At 38.1% G+C, this 24,203-nt stretch overlaps 1 protein-coding gene across 1 annotated transcript in view; it reads right to left on the reverse strand.

Annotated features, from left to right (window-relative positions):
* Positions 1–23,861, reverse strand: part of LOC121437259 (nuclear pore glycoprotein p62-like) — a 73,627-nt gene extending 49,766 nt beyond the window's left edge. Inside the window, exon 1 of the mRNA XM_041637120.1 lies at positions 23,778–23,861. The gene's annotated coding sequence lies outside the window, so the exon portion shown is untranslated. The remainder of the gene's footprint in view (positions 1–23,777) is intronic.
* Between the last annotated feature and the right edge of the window lie 342 nt (positions 23,862–24,203).

Raw genomic sequence — 24,203 nt, forward strand, 5'->3', positions numbered from 1 at the left:
TGGATAATGAAAAAGTCTGCTGAACTAAATCAACCGATTTATTTCAAAGATGTGCTGACCTCTCAATGGAAGCCAGGAGACGTGCTACGTTGGGGAAGGGGTTTTGCTCTTGTTTCCACAGGAGAAGAAAAATTGTGGATACCATCAAAATTAATAAAGTTTCGATTTAAAGAGGAGAAACCTCTTGAAAAGGAGAAATGAGAACTCATCCACAACGATGATATTCATACAGGTGGTAAGAAAAACATATAGAATGGGGGCAGGGTTCTGTTCTTATCTCCACAGGAAAACACTCATCTTTGAGAAATTCAAGGGACCCTGGATGTTTGGATACTGACAGATGGAAAAATACCTGCCCAATAGGAAATATCAAGACAACTGAATGGGTTGTGTAAGTAATATTAAACCATATTTCTAAATTTATAAAGCTGGTTTTGAAGTTGGACTCTGGCTCAGTCCCTCTCCAATTCCAAGCCTGTTAGTAAGAGAAAAACCCAGAGTTTCTGGAGTTTCTGTCTCATGTCAAGAGCCATGATATGGGACAGAAAGAAATATAAGTTTAGAAAACATCTTTGCTTTTCTTCATATCTATCATACTTTTCATTGAATATATCTATCATGTCTTTCATTGAATATATATATATGTTTATATATGTCTATATGATTAATGTTTAAGTTTTTCATAATGAACAATGAGTTTTTCCTGAAGTGACATTTGAAGTTTCCAGGAAGAAGATGGGGCCCCATAACAGCAACTCCACCTGGTTGATATGACGTCATGATACTGATAGCGCTACTACAAGACCTGCTTTTGGTACCAGCTACACAAGACAGTTCCAACTTGGTTAGCTGAAATGGTGCACATCTTATACAACATTTTGGCCAGACCTGCACAAAATACTCAGAGACTATTGGCAATTTTAAAAGACATTGATCTTGAAATTTAACCATCATTTCACTTTCACAGGATCCCCCAGAAAAAACGTCGCCCCCATGACAGCTGAAAGTAATTCTAGAGGACGACGTCCCCTTTCCCAATAAAACTTGCCCTTGGGTTTAGGGACATCATTTAGGGGTCGATTATAATTAGTATACGATTGAGGGTTGGGGGAGGAATTTTATATGCTCAGGGATCATTTTGAAAGAAAAAAAAAAGGGATGATGGGATAATAGATTTGTAATTGTGAGTTACTGTTTTTAGACAAATACATTGCTATAGATTCTTGTATATTGATACAAAGTTAAATTATACTGACTATTGTACGCATGCATGTTTCTACCTCTGTTTAAAACATTTTTTTATGTATTGACATATATTGTATTGATATATATATATTGTATATATTTACCATATTGCAGTGTACATTTCTACCTCTGATTAAGATACTTATATAATGATTGTGTATTGATATATATTTACCTACTGCAATGTATATTTGTACATTGTTTATATTTGGAGGTCATTGTCCTCATTTGTTTCACAGTCGTTTATTGTCTTAGTCTTTAAGTTAGATAGATATTGAGAATTATATAGACTAATAGTCATCTAAGTTTGTCATTTATAATAGACTAATCAGGTTCTTTAGATATATAGAGATTATACTCAGTATAGATAGATAATCTTCAACTTCTTCAAAGAGCTGTAGAAAATGGCCTTTAATCTAACTCAGAGTTTTGTGGTAGTGAGACACAATTGCTCCTGGCAACACCACTCTATTCCCGAGAGAATGTTGAGCACCAAAGACACTCCACCTGGAGCCTTTCTTTTTGGCAGAACTGGCGTTTGGGCAAAGAAATGCCCATACCTCAACAACTGACAAAGATACAGAGCATGCATCAATGGATAAAACAGGACTGTCATATCCTGCCAAGACAGGGTAAGATAGTTTTGAAAAGTTGCTTGCCTTAGAAAATGGTTTGTCAGTTATGTTAGGCCTTAGCCAAAGTTGGTTGCTTCAACGCTGCTAATGTGACTTTGGGTGATTGCCCAGGTAGCTAGTTGTCTCTGTAATTTGTTGCATGTTTTGGAAGTTGTTTTACTGAACTTCCTAATTACCCAGGTAACATTATTTCCCTTCTCAGATCTTCGATGGGGTTGAAGACTATATAAATGTAGTTACTTTCTCTCATGACTTGGCCAAGTTATTTATTATACAAGACCTAAGCTAGTTAGAATAGGATATTTGTACTTATTGTATATAATTTCATAGTAGGTTTAGAACTCTCTTATTTAAACAAAAGGGGGAGGTGTTGCGGGAGGTCCTCCCACTCCTCCAGCCTATCACCGCTGAGGTACCAGCCCACTGGGGCGTGGTTTCTCTCCCTTTAAAAAAGCGGCCACTTCCCTCTCCTCTTCTCTTCACTTCCTGCTCCGCCTGCGACTAGACTCCTTTCCTGGTTGCGTAGAGGGCTGTTGCCTGGGACAGTGATCTGTAAGTTTTTTCCCCTTTAAATAAATACCACCCTAATAATCATAACCCCGAATTGGTGTGGCATTGTTCGCGACTTACGCCTTCAGGAAATGACACGTTTATTGAACTTATGACCTCATGGTAGCTGTGGTCACCCGCATAAGACCCACACAAGATGAAGCCAGTCAGTAGTCTAGTGTGAATGGGGTAAGGATGCATGAGGCTGCACCTTAGCCGATGTGCTATTGGTATTTTATGGCTGCTGGGGTACAAAGAATCATTTTCTTTGTGGGTGTTGTAACTTATAGGCTGACCATTTGCTATGTGTGTGTGTGGGGGGAAGCACTAAGTGGACTTAGTGGGACATTAAAGGAGAGAGAGAGAGAGAGAGAGAGAGAGAGAGAGAAACCCGGAAAGACTCCTGTTGAAGGGGTCTGGCTGGGAGAGGTGACAGTCAAAAGTAGTGAGTAGATATTATCAAAATACATTGTATATGTGTAGAAAATTCTTAAAAACATTAAAATATTTTAAAAGCCTTTGTATAAAAAGAAAAACCTGATCAACCTTTGTTCTAGGAGGCCACAGGCCCTGTGGGAGGGGGATACTGTTGTTTAGCTAAATCGACATAGTATCACACTGTCTTGTAAATATTTGTTTATACTCATAGACAAATGCTACCCTCAACCTTAGTCAGCAAAGCCTTTCTTGCTAGTGAACATCGGTAAAAAGACTCTCAGGGCTGCACAAGGTCCTCAGACAAAGTGACAACTGAGTGTTCAGCCAAAAGCAAGACATCTATACCATCCCTAGAAAGGCTCAGAGAACACTGCAGAAGTGGAGAAAGGGGAAAAAATGTAAGAACCAGAAAACAGTGAAAGTGGCTGCTAACCAATATCTTCTGTGCAAGACATAGCCATAACAATCACGAACCTCCAGCAGCTGTGGGTGCCTGCGCTGGGATTGCAAAAGAATGGCCGTCAATTGTCAGGAATGGATGGGGGCACACGAAAGACCCTAGCCCTCATTGCACATCTATTTGCTCCCGGTAGATCCAGGCAGAGGAGGATGCCTTTAGTTGTGTACACACTGGTGACCCCATCAGGTTCCAGAGAATAGTTCCCATCCAGGGATCACACAGATAGCCCTACTAATCTAAAGGGATCACAAAACCAAACCAAAAGTCTGTAAGAGGGACTGGCAGGGAGGAGGAACGCTTGATTACAATAGGAAGGAGACAGGAAAGTGTGGGGAGAGAGTAGTCAGAGCACATTATACACATGTATGAAATTGTCAAAGAACAAGTTGAACCAACTTTCATCATTTTAAAGTCATGTAAAAAGGTAAAAATGAGTTTTTAAAACATCCAGATAATAACAGGAAAGGTGGGGGTGAGGAATAAAACAGAAATGGAAGGCAGATAACCCAGGTATTCTGGAACCCACTAATAAATTTTATGGCTGAGTCATGGAAATAATTGTATGCACAGTTCTGTTGACTTGTGATGGACATATAGTAAACCTCATTTGTTTAAATTGCACAGTTTAATAAGTTCCGGCATATGGGTACAAGACCAACATCATGATTAAGATAATAAACATGTCCATTACTATCAAAAAAAAAAGAAATGGAAGGCAGAGCTAATGACAAAAGTATGGAGGCACACGTCTGTGATCCCAGCACGTGGGAGATGGAGGCAGGAGGATTAAGAGTTCTAGGCTAGTCTCAGCTACATGGAGCCTTTGGTACACGAGACTGTCTGTCTAAAAAAGAAAAAAATCTAAAACAAACCCACAGCTAATGAAATAGAAAAGAAACTGCGAGCCAGGTATGGTACACCTAGTACTGAAGCAGGAGAATTATGAATTCTATTGCAGCCTGGCTTATAAACCAAGACTCTATTTCAAAAAGCAAATAATAATAAAAATGGAAATGTCAGATTTAAGCTCTAATATAACAATAATTACAGAATATGTTAAGTGACCTATGTATAACAATTAAAAGAGAGCTTGAGAGAGGAATTTAAAAGTCATGAATGACGAACTATGTGTTGTCTATAAAAATTCATTTAAAGAACAATTACAAGCAGGCTAAGAATAAAAAGATTAAAAGATATGTTCCATGCAGCATTAATTAAATGACAGAAAGATTCAGTATATTATTATCAGATAAGTAGACTTCAGAGTCAAGATGGTTACCATGGATAGAGGAGAAAGTTATGCAATAATGAAGAGCCAATCCTCTAAGACATCTGGACAATCCTGTCAACGCACCAAATAAAAGAGCTTCAAAACACACAAAACAGAAACTGGCACTATGGCAGGAGAAAATTCCATCAGTAGAGGCTTTAGCATCACTCTTACAAGCTCATAGAACTAGTCAGAATGTTAGCAAAAATACAAAAGAACTAAAAACAATCACTAACTGTCCATATCTAGTTGATGTTTGTAAAACACTTTGCCCCAAGTGGAATACATTCTTTTCAACAAATTTTGAAGAATTAAACACACACACACACACACACACACACACACACACACACACACACGTGTGTGTTCTACAATTGCAGTCAAATCAAACTAAGCATATAGGTCATGAAATTAGAAAGGAGGCCATAGAAAAGGAAAAGAGATTTTACTAGGTAGGAAGAGGTTAGAGGAATACATGTAACAGAAAAGTAGAAAGGAGCCTGCGGCAGGAGTCGGGAAGTCAGGAGAGGCTAGTGGAAGAAGGGAGTTAATGAGGACAAAGAATGGTGGTTCCAAGAGTAGGAAATTTAAAAATGTGTTGAATTGGATGGAAATGAAAATACAGCCTCTGAAATTTTAGGGGAAAAAAGCAGCCAGCCAGACACGTCGGCCATTAAAAGACAGCAAAAGCATCATCAAGAATATAAACTCCCAACTCAAGGAATATCAAAACAAGGCCAAGCAAGCAAAAGAAAACACAGGGAAGAAATCAATGAAATTAAACACAAAAATGACAGAAAAAAAAACAGTGATATAAACTTCCAGTTCTTAAAAAAATCAATATAACTCAAAGAAAAAGGGCTGGAGATCGCCTGCCTCTGTGGGTACAAGGGCTCATCACACAGGCCTAATGACCTGAGCGTGGATCTCTAGACCACGTATACAAGGCAAATGTGTGGTGTCTGTAATTCTAGTACTCCTAAGGTGAGATGGAATCAGCAGAATTTACCAGAAGCTTGTCGGCCACCTAGAACAGCATATGCAGCAGTGTAGCAAATAAGACAGACCCTGCCTCAAATAGGATGGAAGGAAGGACATTTGAAGTTGTCCTGTGATCCTACATGCACACTGTAGCACACATGAACCATCACACACAAACATGTATATGCACACACACACACACACACATACACCAAAAATACACACACACATAAATAATAAAAATAAAACAACAAATTAAACAACACTTTCTGTCTTTTGTAAAATCACATTATCCACTAACATCCAAGTTCCTATACAAAAGGATCCATATAACAATACATTGCTGTTTTTTTTTTCTGGCTGAAGAAAGACATCCACAGACAAGATATATAGATGAGACATTAGCACTGGAAAAGATATTCAACATCATTAGCCATCGGGGAAATTGCAAATTAAAGGCACAATATGGTATCATTATCTCCAAGGGAATAAAATTTAAAAAGAAAGATAACACTAAAGGATAGTGACAATGCAGAGAAACTGGATCACACACATATTGCTGGTGAGTACGCAAGACGGCACAGCCAACCTGGCAACAGTTTGGCAGTTTCTTATAAAACTGAATATGCAACTACTATATGACCCAGCAGTTACATTCCTGGGCATTTAGCCCAGAGTAATGAAGGCTTATGCTTGAAAAATGTACAAAAATATTCATAGAAGCTTTATTTGTAATAGCAAAGGGTAAGTATAAATACATACATGGATGTTATAATTTGAAATGTGTCCCTCGAAATTTATGTATTAGAAAATTAATACTTGATACAAACCAAGAGGTGGTCCCCTTAAATATATCATTAGATATGTTTGTATGAGTGGCTTAATGTCGTTTTTTTCTAATAAAGGATACATTAAGACAAGATGAGTTTGACCCCCTTCCCTCTTTCTCATGCCCAATATTGTACCTTTTGCCCTGTAATAGCACAGCATAAAAGCCTTTGCCAGATACAAGGCCCTAGATTTCTCATTATTCATAATTGAAGTAAAAACATTCATTATAAATTACCCAGTCTCAGACACTCTGAAACAATGAACAAAGAGTTAAACTGCGGTGCAACTCCATGATGGAATAGTATACACCAATAAAAAAGAAGTAAAGAATTGATGTACACAACAGTAGGGGAACCTCCATACAATTATCACAGTCAGTAAAAAGTCATTCCCTGAATACTATATATTATGTAGTTTAATGTATATAATTTTGTATATTGCTGAGGATTAAAATAGATAACCGTTTGAAATGACAATCATTATTACAGAAAAGATCGATGATTACTAGGATGAGTGAGTGGGGACAGGAAAGATGTGGATGCCTCTATAAAAGGAAAACTGAAGAATATATCCTTGTAGTGACAGAGATATTCAATATCTTGCCTGTATCAACATCAACACATTGGTGAAGATATTTTACTGAAGTTTTGCAAAACGCTATAGTGGGAGAACATGGGGTAAAAAGTAAGGGGTGGGGGAAGCTCTTTTCATTACTCTTCCAAGTTGCAAGAAAAAGTATAATTATGCCAAAGGAAAAAAAGCAATAGATTTTGCATAAAATGCTTGTTAAAATCAAGCATGAAACATTAAGACAATTCTTTCATTGTGACTAGGGTGTTTCTGGTTCATTGAAAGCATAGCTTTTCTCAAAACATTGCTTAGCTTTAGACTTAAACCTACAAGCCAGGAGAGGCAGTTTCTATTTCATTTCCACCACATTTCATCAATTACACAAATTGCCAATGACATAAATAATCACATTCAGATTTCAGTCAATCAAATCAGAATCTCAATATTAACCTTGAATACTGTACTTTTCCATCAGAGAGTAATCCAAACCATACACAGGAAACAGCAGCCAAGGTGAAGAGCAGCCCCGGTAACAATTGTTCTATTGCTGGTCTGAATAGCAGGAATGGGTCAGGGCAGGGGTCTTGCAAATGCTATGGGTTGAACTGCAATCACTATGGAAACAACGTTGAAACCAAAGTTCTCAGTCTGAGGCATGCTCCCACAGATAAATAAATGAGAAGCCGAAGAAGAGCAAAGCTGTTAGCTAAGCTTAAAGCAAAAGAAGTGGATGATGTCACCTAATGTGATAAAGTGCCACTTGTAACATTTTTAAAGGTGCTAGCACCCAATCCAAAAACCCTCACAAACATTGTAGGTTGTGTAGAAATGGTATTGCCTAAATTTAATTTGTTGAATTTATTTTACATTTATTTTGGGACCGGGTCTCCCTATGAACTCTGGCTGTCCTGGAACGCACTATGAAGACCAAGCTGGCCTCAAACTCACAGAGATCTGCCTTCCTCTGCCTCCCATGCTGGGACTAAAGTTATGTGTCACTACAGCCAGCCTTGCTGCATTTATTTTTTAATTAAAAAGGCAGAAAAATCAACTCAACAGTACTCTGCAATATTAAGTGGCAGCTGAATAACATAGCTCTTGTCATTGTTTTAAAACATGAATAGTTTATGTGATCGTGTTTTATAGGTTATTTCATCTCAATACAGAAGATAATAAAATATTAACATAGGAATACATATAGTAATACCCTTATTTGTTCAGCCATAAACAAAAATTACCAGATTTGAATCACTTTAAAGAGAAAACTGTTTTCATGGGGGAAAGAGTAGTTTAGGAGCAAGATGTGTTGACATATGTAATCCAGGCACTCAGAAGGCAGAGGCAGGAGGATTGATGCGATTTCAATGCCAATCTTGTTTATATAGTGAGTTTTAGTGAAGTCTAGCAAGGCCTACATAGCAAGACCCGATCTCAAAAAAAAGAGTAGTTGATAAAATTTGAATTTTGGCAGAGAAGAGATCATGCACGTTTACTTTCTGCCGATCTTCTGGAGTTGATCAAACAGGACAAGTCTTAGTTTTAGAAACAAAACTACAGACCACAAGAAGCATCCCCTCTATATAGTTTCTAGAAACTTTAAATGTATAATATTTCAAGACCTATGACAAAGTGTTACCCTTAAGAAAAGATGACTTATAATAATGGGATAAAGGAGAATTGCCATCAGGGACTTCTGAATGCTACAAATACAGCTGCCTGTTACCTAGATGACACTGGATGAGTATTTCCCTAAAATTCATTTAGGTATAGAGGCTTGTGCCTTCAGAAGGTTGAAGAGAAGAATTAACCATGAGTCTGAGACCAGCCAGAGTTACAACATGAAATGCTGCCTCAAAAAAAATCATTAATTAATTCTGAAATGCAAGTGGGAAAATCTGCACAATCAAGGTCATTACAATGATGATAAGGTTTTCTTTATAGAGAGGTACTCAGTAAGTCGCTTCATTTCAGCATGATATATGCCCAAAACTCAGAATACTTCTATGGCTCACACTAATTGCAGGAGGCACACAGAACAGAATTCAGTGTGCTCTGTGTCTCATATTTGAGAGGACTTTGCTTTCTAAGACTCTCATGGGGATGAGTGGCGTAATTCCAAATGTTGGAGTTAAATGTGCCATATTTTTAATTACTCTGTTGTAGCATGATTAATAAAAATCCAGAGACAGATGTTGGGGTTCAACCTGAAGATCAGAAAAGCAAAGCAGCCAGCCACTGGTTCTTACCTCTACCTCAGTCCAAATGGCGATCCTGCCTCCTGAAATCCTCAGAATGAGACTGTGTCTGAGAGCTGTGTCATCCATTTTATATTCCTCTTTAGGGCTGGGATTAAAGGCGTGCACCACTACTGCCCAGTTTCTATGGCAAACTAGTGTGGTTACTGGGATTAAAGGTGTGTGTCACCACTGCCTGGTCTGTAAGGCTGACCAGGGCAGCTATTTTACTTTCTGATCTTCAGGCAAATTTATTTATTAAAAAAAAAAAACAAAAAACAAATGGAATGTCACCACATCCCATCCACAATCTAACTCTGAAGTCTGTTTCCAAAGACAAACCTTCCATACTCATGAAAAAAACCACAAGCTGTTTTGTTCTCACCCTAAAGAAATGTGATTTCTGCTAAAGCAGGACTTGATAGCAGCGGAGGCACAATCCTGCCGTCTGTGCAGCTGGATACAGGATGGTAGAAAATGGCCAGGACAGTGTCTCAAAATGAGAACCAGCTGAGCAAAAGTAAACTCTAAGTGAAGCTGTTAATGTCACTGCAAAGCCAAAAGTGAGCCTACCTGGATGTGGTACCAGTTCCTCCAAAATTAAACTTGGTCATGACTCCAGACCCTAAAAGGAGTAAAGGGGTGGCAGAAAAAAAAAACCCTGGAGGTCTCAATGAGACTTTTAAGTGAGTATTTTGGATGGAGGTCAAAATGGAATCACTTCCTCTTACTCCACACTCCTAGAAATACAAGTTTAAAATATTGAATGACATGATTTAAAATATAAAGCTAAGGTTTTCTTTATCAGAAAGAGGCAATCAGACAGGTGTGGAGTTATTATTTATGAACAGAAGGTGATGCAGCTTACTACAGATGTGAGATATGCGCCTTATCAGCTGGAAACCCAACGATGGCTGGAGAACAATCTGAGATCCCAGGGTTGAGGTTAGAGATTTGTCAATCAGCAGACACTTGGTGGGACTTAAATCTGAGAGGACAAAGAAGAAGAGGAGGATAACTCCCTAAGCTGGTCCAGTAGATGTGCATAGAAAATGTGAGTCAATATCACCTGCGTGCTGTGGAAACCTCAGGAAAAGCTCTTAACATGAAGCTGTTGAAAAAATTCAGGGTGGGTCCAGGCTATTTTCCCACAGTATCACTCAACACTGATGTCTTCACTTCCTAAACTGCATACATTTTACAGTCCCCAAAGACTAATCCACACAAAATAAAAACCACAGGACATCCAAGTCAACTGTCTTAACATAAAATGAGAGAACACTCTTCCAATGAAATAGAGACCATACAGTAGTCAGGAGAAAACATTAAAACAAGTGTTGCATATGTCCAAATAGTTCAAGCAAGAAGCAGTGTCTACAAAGCAAATTAATGTTAAAAACCATGGAAACCATTCAAAAAATGGTTGTTAGCATTAGAAGAAAAAAAAATGTTTGAGCAGGAGATACAGCCTAGCATTTTACAATGCCCTGGGCTTGATCCCCAGCACTAAAAACATTTCAAACAATAGACTTAAAGAATAGCTACACATAACTGGAGAGAATATAAAGTCTGTGAACTGGACAAGAAAAACAGCAAAAGACTGTCAGAACACAGGGTGACTGGAAGCAAGAATGAAAATAAAAGACAAGAAAAAGGGCTACACATTCTTATGTACATGTAACACACAGGGAATGCAGAAGGAAAAAGCAGAATGGCATAGACAGTATTTATGGCATTAATACACGAGCTAGCTAGAACTGAAGAAAAGCGATTCTTCAGATTTAAAAGGTCACTAAGTACAAGCAAGCAATTCCCCCTGCACAAGCATGATATTCTGAAATGCTAGAAAATTAAATATATTCAGAAACTTAATAGAGAGAAAGATGATTTCTCTAATATGCAGCAACAAGCAGATTGACAGCAGGTGCTTCATTCTCAGGAATAGACGTTAGAAGACAATACATAAAGCATCTTAAAGTGCTATGGAAAGATCATTGGGAATTTATAAACCTAGCTCAGTCAAGAGTAAGAGTGGGATGTGCCTCAAAAGTCTGCTTTTATACAATAGCTATAAAAGGTAATGTTAAGTAATCAGGATTAAAAATACTCCATTGAAACTAAGTCTTATTATTTTACATGCCATGAAGAAAGGACAGAAAGGAGAAAGATACCAACCTGGCATACTTTTAGTCACTTAACTTTTTCCTTTTCAAAAAAGCTTTCTGTTGAAATACGGAGCGGTGAGCTGTGTCCCGCCACCCGGCTAGCTTTACCCGAAATAATTACACGGAAACTGTATTCTTTTAAACACTGCCTGACCCATTAGTTTCAGTTTCTTATTGGCTAGCTTTTACATATTGATCTAACCCATTTCTATTAATCTGTGTAGCCCACGAGCTGGCTTACCAGGAATGATCTTAACCTGCGTCTGTCTGGAGTGGGAGAATCATGGCGACTCCCTGACTCAGCTTCTTTCTCCCAGCATTCCGTTCTGTTTACTCCGCCTACCTAAGGGTTGGCCTATCAAATGGGTCTAGGCAGTTTCTTTATTAATAAGAAATCACTCCCACATCATTTCCCCTTTTTCTGTTTAGACAAAAAAGAAAGGCTTTAACTTTAACATAGTAAAATTACATATAGCAAAACAGTTATCAAGCAAGAATTACAGTTACAATATTTATATCTATTTTATCTTTTATCATAACTAAGGAAAACTATAACTATAACTAACCATTCTTCAACTCCATCAAAGACTCCAGAAGGATATAATATTACCTAAGCAAACAAGAAATCCAAAGCTCTAGAAATGACAGAGATATCTCGCTGCCTGGACAGTCACCAAAAGTTCTTCTGTACCGTTGGGGCATCCATCTTCAGCCTTCCGGCCCATAGTATCCAGCAGACATTTCCATGAAGCAGGAAATTTCAAAGACAGTTCAGTCACTATCTGCTGTGTCCTGCAGAATGTCTCGCAGACTCTTTCATGAGTCAGGAACCCCGAAAGACCATCTCACCTTTAGGCAAGTTTAGCAGTCTTCTCTCTGCGGGTTCTCTGTGTCCATTTTATGCAACAGTCCAGGCAAGAGCAGTTTCTTGCCCAAATGGCTATCAAACTCCATAACGAGCCTCTTTGATGCCCATCTTCCTCTCGAAGTAGATTGGTGCTGCCAGGAGCAGACGTGTCTCATTGTCATGAAAAGTCCTAAGTTATTAAAATATTTTAAATGCCATATTCTGTAGCCTTTGAGAGATATGAAGAATGCCTATCTGAAATATATCTCTATATATCTAGAAAATCTAAGTAACATGACTACAAACTTGACTATTATGATTATCCATCAACAACCTATATTTCCTAATTATACATTACATTTTAAAAATGAACTACACAATCACACCCTATTCAAGATCAAAAATACATATACATATAACAAAATTGACCTTAAAATCCATACCAATGCAAATTATTCATACCTATATCATATCCCCCTTTAAATGTAAAAGAACATTTATAAACAATATTTTGGGAACATGGGCGCAGTTTTTTCTCTCCAAACTGCTTCCTGCTGAATGGGGGCGTCGTTAATTAGGTCTTTCATGGTATAACCTGTGTGCTAGTTTCATCTCAGTCTGCAGTTGAGCGAAGCAATTTTCTGAAGATGTTCACAACAACCTTTCAGGAGGGCGTGGTCTATCATACCAAATTGTAATAGAAGAAATCCACAGGGTCTGGTCCTCTGTGAAAACAAAAGAAGACCCTCTCCAAAGCATCATATTCTTAAACCCAAATTTTGAAATCGTAATACCTTTATATCCATTTTGGTTTAGCTTGGCAGCCCATGTAATGAAATGTCTGTCTGTACTTAGCTCCGTTACAGTCAAAAATTTTAAAGAAAGCACAATGTACATAATCCAGACTCTCTGTGAATTTTCCATTTTTACGTGGCTTATTTTTTTTTATTTCTTTTAATCTCTTAACTATCTGTACTCTGTCTCTTTAAAGACTTTACCTTTTTTTTTAAACCATTAACTTTATTCTCTATATTTTTTTTCTTCTCTCTCTTAAGCCTACGTACATTCATCCAACAGTGTGGTATTTTATGTCTGAATCTGTTTTATTGTGAATCTCTAACATTTTTTTACTATCCAGGAGCATTTCTTAAAATGTTAAGCACTTCTTAAAAACTTAAGTTGCACCATGTACAGGTAATACGGTACCACCTGTGTCCTGCCCAGTCTAAACCTTAACTGTGCTGTTATTATGGTAATTACGGTAGTTCCTGCCAACCAGCACAGTTCAGCAAGGAGCAGCCGCTCCTGCCTCAGATCCATTTGGTGCCCCTGAGCTGTGCACAGTTCCAGGCACAGCAAGTCCTCATTGGAGCCGCACTCAGCAGTTTAATTTTGAGACTGAGCATGCAGCACAGAAACTCTTTTTATCCAAGTTACAACCAAATCTGACACGCAGAGCACTGCGCAGTCTGAAAACACGTCTCTTCCACCATGCTCTTTCGCCTGCCTAAGCCTGATTCTGCCATCTGCCCAGGTGCAGGCAGGGAGCGCTGAGAGCACTCTCCTTCCGATCCCAAGCGGGAACACAAACATCCAGTCCCATAAAATCCATTGAAATGCTTTAAAGTCAGAGTTTGCAGTGGCGGCACAGTCCCAAGAAGCCGCACTTTAAAATGACGCAGCTTTTTTTTCTGCTGCTGTTGCCGAATCAGGAAATCTCTCTACAGCACGCCACCAACAAACAGCAAAAATCTGTGTTAAAGTCTCTCTCCCTTATTTTTAAGCCTTTTCAGGTTTTTAAGTGGATTTAGCCCCACGTTGGGCGCCACTCTGTTGAAATACGGAGCGGTGAGCTGTGTCCCGCCACCCGGCTAGCTTTACCCGAAATAATTACACGGAAACTGTATTCTTTTAAACACTGCCTGACCCATTAGTTTCAGTTTCTTATTGGCTAGCTTTTACATATTGATCTAACCCATTTCTATTAATCTGTGTAGCCCACGAGCTGGCTTACCAGGAATGATCTTAACCTGCGTCTGTCTGGAGTGGGAGAATCATGGCGACTCCCTGACTCAGCTTCTTTCTCCCAGCATTCCGTTCTGTTTACTCCGCCTACCTAAGGGTTGGCCTATCAAATGGGTCTAGGCAGTTTCTTTATTAATAAGAAATCACTCCCACATCAGCTTTCTTCATGGATTTTTTTTTTATCAAACATGTGGGCACTAAAGTAAAAAGTTAGGCATAGTGGCACATGCCTGTAATCCTAGAAATCTGGTGTCAGAGGTAGGATGGTCACAGGTTCAATGCCATCCTGGACTACATAGTGATACCTTGTTTCAGAGAGCAGAGGGAGAGAAGAGAGAAGAGGAAGTAGAAAGTAAGGGGGCGGGGAGAGCGAAAGTGAGAAGTAGAGGAGAGCAAATAAAACGGGGGAAAAGAAAAGGAAAACAAAAACCGCATAAGTAACCACATTTATAACCCAATTTTCATCTCAGATTATCCGGTACTCTGTCACGAACAGCACTGTTGAAGATATCAATTCATTTATATTCATTTATATTCTTTCTCTCTATTCTATCTTCTTCCTCTTCCACTCTCTCTCCCTTTCTGCCTCATTTTGAAACAGGGTTTCACTATGTAGTTCTGGCTACCTTTGAACTTGAAATCCTCCTACTCTTGTTTCCTTAGTTTTGGAAATACAGTGTGCACAACCACGCCTCACTGAAGCATCATTATTTCTTCTTTTCACAGAACTTTACATGTTTTTATTATATACAAATGGTACTGAATGTAAAGTTTATACAAAATATAAAAAGTTAGACAGATAAAAATATTCTTGGCCATAAAAGCCATTTATGCATGTGTACATGCATACAGACACATACATTCATAGTATTTTCCATCAGAATAATTATAAATGCATACAAGTATGCTATTTAAATTATTTTACATTTTTCCAAAATGAGAGGTAATTGGGTAATTGTAAAAACAAAAATGAACTAGAAGGTGAACTAAGTAGTCATTGCATTAAAAATATAACACTAATCTTTAATCTAGAGAATGAAGTTATTTTGTCCAAATATCAAAACTAAAGTTTTCAAGTATTAGGTTCCTGTTGCTGTTATTCTTTCATTTTGAGAAATAACAATTTAAAAATAAATATTCTGACCAGTAAATGGGGATATGAAATCAGACAGTTGATCTGAATAAGTGGAGTACATAGACCATAGAGCAGAAAAATATAGATGATCACCTAGTCACCAAAACGGAGGTTAAAACTCCACCTAATTCCCCACTTAAAACAAGAGCTTCTGTGTAAAATAAAATATCAACAAATCTCCATGCAATCCAGCAGCTTATGTGCATTTTGGCTTCTCGAAGTGTTTCTTTAGCTTGCAGCGTCACTTCTTTAAAAAAAAATCTGAAAATCATTTTTTCGATGCTCTTTTTAAATATATAAGTTCTCCCTTTGTCTCCTATTTTATTATCCTGATAATTACTCTGTGGAACATATGCTCCGTTCACGACCCGCAAGCACTGCTTCCTAGGAGTCAAAATCCATCCCTAGCATCTTAGAGATTTTCACCCCAGCTGTCCATCATTCAGACTTTGATCCTAGAGATTTTCACATTACCTGTGTGTTCAGCGAGGATTACGACATCAAAACGACCACCTGGACAGCAAATACTCTCTACTCATTTCTATTTCTGAGGTTAAAATGTGAAGCAGTATTTACTTCTTAAAACTGAGGATTACTATCGTGGGTAGAAGAGTAAGGCAGTATCTCTAAAGGGCAATTTTGAAAATGCTAGTTACTACATGTTTATTTTAAGGTCATCCGTACTTCCTACAACGTTAAAAATGTGATCTCCAGTTGGTGATTCCAAGAGGAATCAGTCATTCTCAAAAGGCACAGAGGAGATGCAATGAGCAGAATATTGGTACTTGGTACCTTATTTAACTTTATATCCCCAAATGTGCTACTCTCTTGGGGCTCCTGATATAAATTATATAATAGATATTTTATTGCATGTAATTACATGCTTTTATATTTATGGATACCACTGTCATAAAATACAGTTATCTATGATATAACTACACAAATTGATAAAAAAAAAACAGTGTTGTCAATCCTGGTGTTGATTTTATAGCAGAATTTTTCTTTTAAACAAGGTCTCAGTCTGAAGCCCAGGATGCCCTTGAACTCATGGCAATCCTTCTGACTAAGCCTTCTGGCTGCTGGGCTCTCGGGTATGAACCACTGGGACTGACATTTAGAGTACAAATTAACAAACACTTTCAGATTTATGTACTGTCATTGTTACCTGCAAACGAAAAGTTTTGGAGTAGCCATCAAAAGGTGGCCTTGCACTCAGGGATTTACTATTCTTCTGCAAGTAACTGAAACATCTCTGTATTAAATTATAGCATTTGCCTTGGAATTGTTGCTAATTTAGTAACTTTGGCTATAAAATCCTCTCTAAATCATTACTTTCACAGTTAAAATTTTACTTTTGTCACTAAAAATTGTGAATTAAAGATTATTACTCATCTATCTAATTTAGATCTTAGCTTGATTATTCTCAAACTGATTTTACTCAACTAGCTTCTGATAAAGGTGTTTTTCAATGGTAACCATCATTATTAGGGATTTTCAATTTTTTTCTATAATTCCATTATGTTTTGCTTCAGGTGTGTATGAAAAATTATGCTGTTGCTGGGTGGTAGTGGTGCACGCCTTTAATCCCAGCACTCAGGAGGCAGAGGCGGGTGGATCTCCGTGAGGTTGTAAGCCAGCCTGGTCTACAAGAGCAAGTTACAGGACACACAGGACTGTTACTCAGAGAAAATCTGTCTCGAAAAACAACAACAACAAAAATTATGCTGTTCAGGGCCTATGTTAGAACTTGTGCTTAATTCTCTCTCGGTAATCCATTTTTTTCCTTCATCAGTATGGAGTATCTATTTATTCTTAACTAGCATTAAATCATATTTTGTCTTATATTAATGTTGCCTTACTATCTTTCTTTTGTTGATATCTTCCTATTACATGGTCTTCCAAGGTATTATTTTTAAGTGTGATTTTTGTAAAGATCATAGTTAATTTTTTTAATATTTAAAATGAGATTAGGGGTTATGCTGGTTTAGTAAAGTGGCAATTGTAGGTTCTTCTCCAAGATCCATGACTTCACTAGCCCTAGGTAGTTGGCTGTGTTTCCAATACCAGGCTTGATTTCCAAGAAAAGTGGGAAATGATGTAATTACATTATATTACCATTTATTTAAAATTTTAAAATATCATAATTATCTTTTAATGACTGGTTATAACTGGTTGATATTTAATACAACTGATACAATTGGGCTTTTTCTTCAATATTACTTGGTGTATTTTATTTGCTAGGATTTATGTACCTTTTATCCTTTCTGGAAATTAGGTTGGCAGAATTTCCTTATTCGCTTAATTTTCTCAAGTTTACAAGTTATATATTCAAATTACATTGGTTTATTTAGCGTTTCTTAAATTCTTCTTAACAGGAATAGTCCCATTCACGCATTTCTAACAAAGCCTGAAGACAATGTGTATGTCCTATCGCACTTTGATAAACAGGACAATGACATACTTTGATGTCCCTGTACAGATCAGTATTTTCTTTAAGAATGAAAAAAAAGGCCTGTGCTTCTAAGCATTCTAAGATTATCAGTGGCAAAATCTGTCTCTCTGTTGTTGACTTACTTTTTCCATACTATTTCCCTTTTATCCTTTCTATATCCATGGGGCCTAACAACTTCAACTAAGTAAATCACAGCTTTGCATGTCCAGCCAGGTTTACAATTCTGTCTTGGATGACTCAACAGAAGTACACATGTTCAAAGACAAATAGTTAATGGTAAACACCTTCTGCACAAAGTTTACCCACTAGGCCCAGAGAAATCATTAGAGCTCACCGTGAGGGCTATTGGAAATGGGCAGATGTTCTTGGCCTGGCTATACAATCTGAGCGAGGCTTCCTAAATTAACTAAATTACTGGAGGGAAATAAAACAACTCACTGAGCATGGATACCTGCCAGACTGTTCGAGACCCAAATGTATGGCTGCGTCTTGTTCCTCACTTCTGCAATTTTGTTGGTTCCACTAGGTGAGAAATCAAAATATTTTTTTAAATAAATTCACTAAAGACTCTCTGTGTAAATTACCTTATCTAATTCAACTGAATTAAAAGTGACGCGTGAAAGCTTTCCGAAGTAAAGTATAAAGCTGGGCTAGCCTGATGTCAAGGAAGGATCAGCAAATCCAGAGAGCGCTTTCAGCAAGGCAAGAGACTGAACATAAATTAACATAAATTGAATTTCAATTACAAAAAAAATCATACCACGCATTTATCTCATTTATCAGCATGCAAATCAACTACACTCTTGATTACCTCCTGTCACTTATTAAGCTTAGGAATATTTGGGGCAGTAAGACCCTGGTCTAGGATCAGTGAATGACGGGAGGATGCTTCAGGACACAATACTCAAACTCTTGACTCTCCTATAAGCAGAGACTAATTATGAAAAGGAAAATGTATTGCACCCAAAATTCCTTAGCTTTAATAGCTCATACAAGGGGATTCTGATCACAATTCTCTCATGGAGGAAATTCAGGAACTACAGCACCGCACAACTTTCCAAAAGTGAGGCAGCTGGTAAGTAAAGGAAATGGCCACAATAATTGTATTTTGATAATAACTTGAGCACATAACATTAGGAAGATAAATCTGTGCCCCGAACAAAAGAAAAAGGAATTAGAGCCTGGGTAGCTATTAGAAGTCATTTTGGCACCAATATGTAGGACTTCTGTCTCTCCGGGTCTAAACATTTTGTTTCGGATTATTTGTACCATCATTTCCCTATAATTGCTTTGACAATAACTGTCGAGAGGTAACCAGCTCAGTCATATAATTTATTAAAAATCGTTCCCACCTTCTTAGAAGCAAAGGAGCTATTTCCCTTGGAGATAGAATTTTCTCCAAAATGCCTAGTTACCCGACAACCTTTGAGCTCTGTGAATACACTCTTCATCCCTGGGAATATCGTGATGAAAGGATCTGGCCAGAAAACACACAAAATGTGACTAGTAAGTAATAAAGCCATTCCTATGAATAGCAACTTCTGATGGCGTGTGCGATTCTATAGCATACCATTCATTAGAAAGGCGGCAAAGCAAAAGAGCACAAATTTGCTGAAGAAATCTCTGACCAGAACTTCATTTTAAGAACTGGAACTGTAAAACAAACAAACAAAAACAAAGAAAACAAAAACCCCTAAAGTGCAAGACATAAAAGCAGGAGGACTATTTAGGGGTGGGAGGGGGCTCGAGAGGGGCAGTAGGAGAAGAGAGGGTAAAGGGGTTGTGTTATTTAAGCAAATTAAAATACAATGGCCATCTATGAAAATGTCACAAGGAAAACATAATTTGTATGCTACCCAAAATAATAATAATAATTTTTTTTAAACCTCAAAGAACAAGTCTTCAAAAAACTACAAGTGTGATGCTGGTGGTGTGCCAAAATGCTACACTGCTTCTTAGTGTGTAAGGCCCTGGGTCCATCTGAACACCGAAAACAAAGAGGGGCAAAATGTGTGCTACTGGAAAAACTTGTAAGTTGCTATGCAACGAGTCTCATTTTTTTTTGTGAGTGATGTTAGCAGTTATTGGGAAAGGGAAGACTAGCCTTCAACTAAATAGCTAAGAATAAACTCAAAATTCTGATTCTTTTGCCTTTACCTCCCAGGTACAGAGGTAATAAGCATGTACCACCACATTCAGTTTTCTGAGGTGCTGGGACTTGAACCAGAACTCCATGTATGCTAGGCAGCACTCTAACAACTGTGTTATTATCTCTAGTTCTAAGGTGACTTTAAAAGATTTATTTATTACTATTTATGTGTATTGGTGTTTTGTCTGCGTGTTTATCTGTGTACCACATGCATGCAGTGCTCATGGAGGCCAGAAGAGGGCGTCAAATACCCTGGAACTAGAGTTACACCTCGCATCGCTACACCACCATGTGGGTGTTAGAACCTGAATCCTCTGGAAGACAGACAGGTGTGAGCTGCCATGTGGTGCTGGGAAATGAACCCAGGTCAAATATACTGGAACTGGAGTTACAGGTGTCTGTGCACTACTATGTGGGTGTTAGAAATAGAACCCAGGTCCTCTGGAGGAGCAGTCAGTGCTCTTAACCACTGAGCCATCCCTCCAGCCTGGATATGCAGAATTTGTTTTAAGAAATACATTTTCACTTTTGTCAGCCATCACTCCATAGAAATGATGAAATTAATAAAAACTTGTGGCTTCATTTAATTTTTATTTTTAAAAGGGGAAAAGTTAAAGTTGGGGAGTGATAGATTGGACCAAAATACAGTGCATAAAATTCTCAAAGAATAAAATTAAATGAAAAAATATATTTGGGGTCTGGAGAGATGGATCAGTAGTTAAATTAAACTGCTCTTGAAGGTGACCTGAGTTTGGATAGCAACACCTAAGTCAAGAACCTGCAACCCAACTAATCAGCATCTAAAACAAATATAGCCAAATTTTAGTAACTCTTAAATCTACAGTGAGTAAGTACCTGGGTGATGGGATATCACTATTTTTGCTGTTTGAAATATTTCATAATTTTTATAGGAAGGTCTACTTAATGTTCTAGAATGTAGAGGAACAGAAAATATGATAGTATGTGAGCCTTGAAGTGGGAGGTGTGCTCTGACATCAATTATAGCTTTCCTTGTAGTCAACTTCATTTGCTACTTTATAAAAAATTAAATCAAAAATTAATACACATTTATATAATCTTTGAAGAAGATATTCATAAAGAAGGCTGATCAACACGAGTGTCATTAAGATACTTGAGTCTCCTAGAGTCTTCTACGATTCATGTATTTTAAATAATCATTTTGAAAATGTCTATTTGGAAAAAAATGCATTCATCTTCCTTCTTCTATATAAAAGACGCCATAGCTGATCACTGCTACTTAAGCAAAGAAACTAGACAGCCAAATGCAAACACCCATGTAAGTGCAGAGTTTTGGTCTTCTCTTTAGGATTCTTGCTAAGTCCAACAGAAACTCAAGTTGTACAAAGGATTTTTAAGTAATCATGACTTAACACTTATTTTGTAAACACATAAAAACTAGAAATAAGTTTCCTGTTGTTGGCTTAGTTAGGCTAAATAAAGTAAAACCAACTCACTGAGTGGAATATTGTTTATGTTATTAAGGCAAAATTTAAAGAATATTGAATGTGCTTTAAAAAATTCTCAGGATAAAATTAAGCAAACACTAAGTTTATAAACAAGTCTCAAAAGCGTGTATAAAATCTGGGATTATGAGGATAGATGTGGGGAATCAGATTATGATATCATGATACAGGAATGGGTGAAATTTTCATCTTTAATTTATTTGAATGTTGGTTTAATAAATTATTTAACTAATGTTTAAAATAATTATATATATTCTAAAATATTATCTAAGTGATATCTCCCTTGTACAGCTAGTAACCTTCAAGTGTATTTTGCTTAGTCTTTCACATCATTCAAATTTCATTACTTTAAAGGAGAACTACAAGTCCAATTCAGTTACCTGTGCTTTGGGTTGGCACTCGGTACTTCATTTTTGCCCTCTAGATCTGATCTACTAGTAAAGCACACTAGGCAAGAATAGTGATCTTAATCAAGTGAGTACTAGTGTCATTAGGAACCCAGGTAACTCACTGAGTTCTTCAAGTCCCAATGTTTCCCCACTTCCAAGTTTCAAGACATTTATTTAGAAGCCAAGTGTCTGGAAGGTTCATCTCTGATCTGGGAACCACCATTCCCTATATCCTCAACCTTTTGGAAAATTGTGCTTGGCAAAGGATTTCATCTTTCAGAGGCAAATCAAATCTTGAAGGGTCCATTTTATTTCTAAAATAAATAGCATTTATTTCCCCAAGGGGGAGAAAAACTGAACACTTTTTTATATCTGACACAATACAAAACAAAAACACTTCATATCTGTAACATAGATAGATCACGTCTTCTTCCTGGGTACTGTTGCAGACACAGAAAACCAGTTTCTGGAGTATTCCAGAATGATCTGTGTTTTTCATAAATTCAGTAAAGGCATACAAAAGACTGAAGCCCAGAGGTCTAAGGCCAGTCTTTTTCACAATGAAAAGCAATTTATTAATAGATCGTGGACTAATTTTTTTTAAATAGAACATGTTAAAATGTATTGCACATAATATTGATTTTTACAAACGTGGCAATTATATCGTCCTTGTGTACAGTACAGATATGGCATAAAATTTATTTATTTTTGTTGTTCTTTTAAAGACAGTATCTTGCTACTTAGTCTAGACTGGCCTTGAGCTTGGGATCCTCCTGCTTCCGTCTAGTACTGACAGTACAGATGCACTCCCTCACACGTCTTAAAATGTATTTCTTTTTGTGAGTGATAGTCAAAATGTTTCCAAAGCACTGGCTGGATATTACAGATTTAGGATTAGTGCACAAAGAGACACAACAAAGACAAACCAAGAGAACCAACAGAAATAGCAGCACATATATAACATGCAGCACATCGAAGTATCTAGAGACTGAACAAAATGGAAGGCATTTAAACTGTGGTCATCCACGGCAATAATAAAGGGATTATGGTGTTGCTTATTTGACTAAAAAGCCAATAATTTTAAAATTCTACTCTCATATTTTTCTTTATCTTGCATAATAACAAGGAGAATGGATACATTACTAAAACTTCATTATCACTTCCTCTTTGCCATATGAGGTAAGTTATGAAAAGCACAGCAGCTGAGGCAAGGGCAGTAGTTCCGTACCTTTGTAATCAAATTCCACTCCCTGGATAACAAAAAGTATTCATTAAAACCATCCTATGTCTCCTAGCTTAGCGCTCAAATCATACATCCAAGTAATTTTGCACCATTACTCCTTCTTTTCTCCTTTATTTAAAATTAAATCAGGTAATTCGTGGGAAACTCTATCCCTAAGGTGAAGATACTCAGTTCTCTACCGGTGGCTAAGAGTCCGCACACCTAGGCTTCCCCCCTCCAAAGCAGGCGAAGCTGGGCGCCCGGCCAAGAGACTTTCTGAAGACTTAGGAGGCACAGTGGGCCCCCATGGAACATCGTGTCAGCTGATCCTCCTGAACGGACAGGATTTGCCTCTATAGGGAATAAAAAGCGCAATCCCCGCGACCACCACCGCAACCACCACCACCACCATAACCACCGCGACCACCACCATACAGGGTCCCAGTGAGCCAGTGCCTAGTAGGGAAAGAGGCACAACACGTGTCTCTGTCCCGGGAGGGGGGCGTGGAGAGCTAGAGCATCGCAGACACCAAAAGCTTCTCAACCCGAGTCCACGAGCCCTACTATTTCCGTGTCCTCTGCTCTAGATAGCTGAAGGTTACGAGTTCTCGGACCCGGAGTTCGCTACCGAGGAAGGGGAAAAAATAAGATTCATGCAAAAAGCCCGAGGGGTAAATGCAAATGTCGTGCCCTTACCTCCGTGTTGGAGCAAGCTTTCTATCCCGTTCGCGAAGTACAGGCGCAGGCGGGCAAGGAGCAGTTGGCGAGAAACGAGCGGACCAGGACCCAGACCTTCTCCAGCAGGGAAGCAGCGAACTCCCGGGAGCTAGCCGCGACAGAGCCTGCAGCTCAACCGGGGTCGACCTACTTAACTAGAAAGGGCGGCCATAGACCCCGAACGGGACGCGCTGTGATTGGTTGCCTCTGGTATTGTTTCAAAGGAGACTCTTCTGTGATTGGCTAGCAGAGTCAAGCGGGAATCCGAGGTGGGAGGTGGGAGAGGGGTTTAACAAAGTTGTTACCCAGGCAACAGAGCGACTCACAGCGAGCGGCAGTCTATTTTCTGAGCCTAGGCTGTGACCGGAGCACTGACCAAGGTGAGGAAAATTGAACCTTAGGAGG

The sequence above is a fragment of the Microtus oregoni genome, unplaced genomic scaffold (assembly GCF_018167655.1).
Source record: "Microtus oregoni isolate MIOR12 unplaced genomic scaffold, Mior012 000050F_ref0000143, whole genome shotgun sequence".
Lineage (NCBI taxonomy): Eukaryota > Metazoa > Chordata > Mammalia > Rodentia > Cricetidae > Microtus > Microtus oregoni.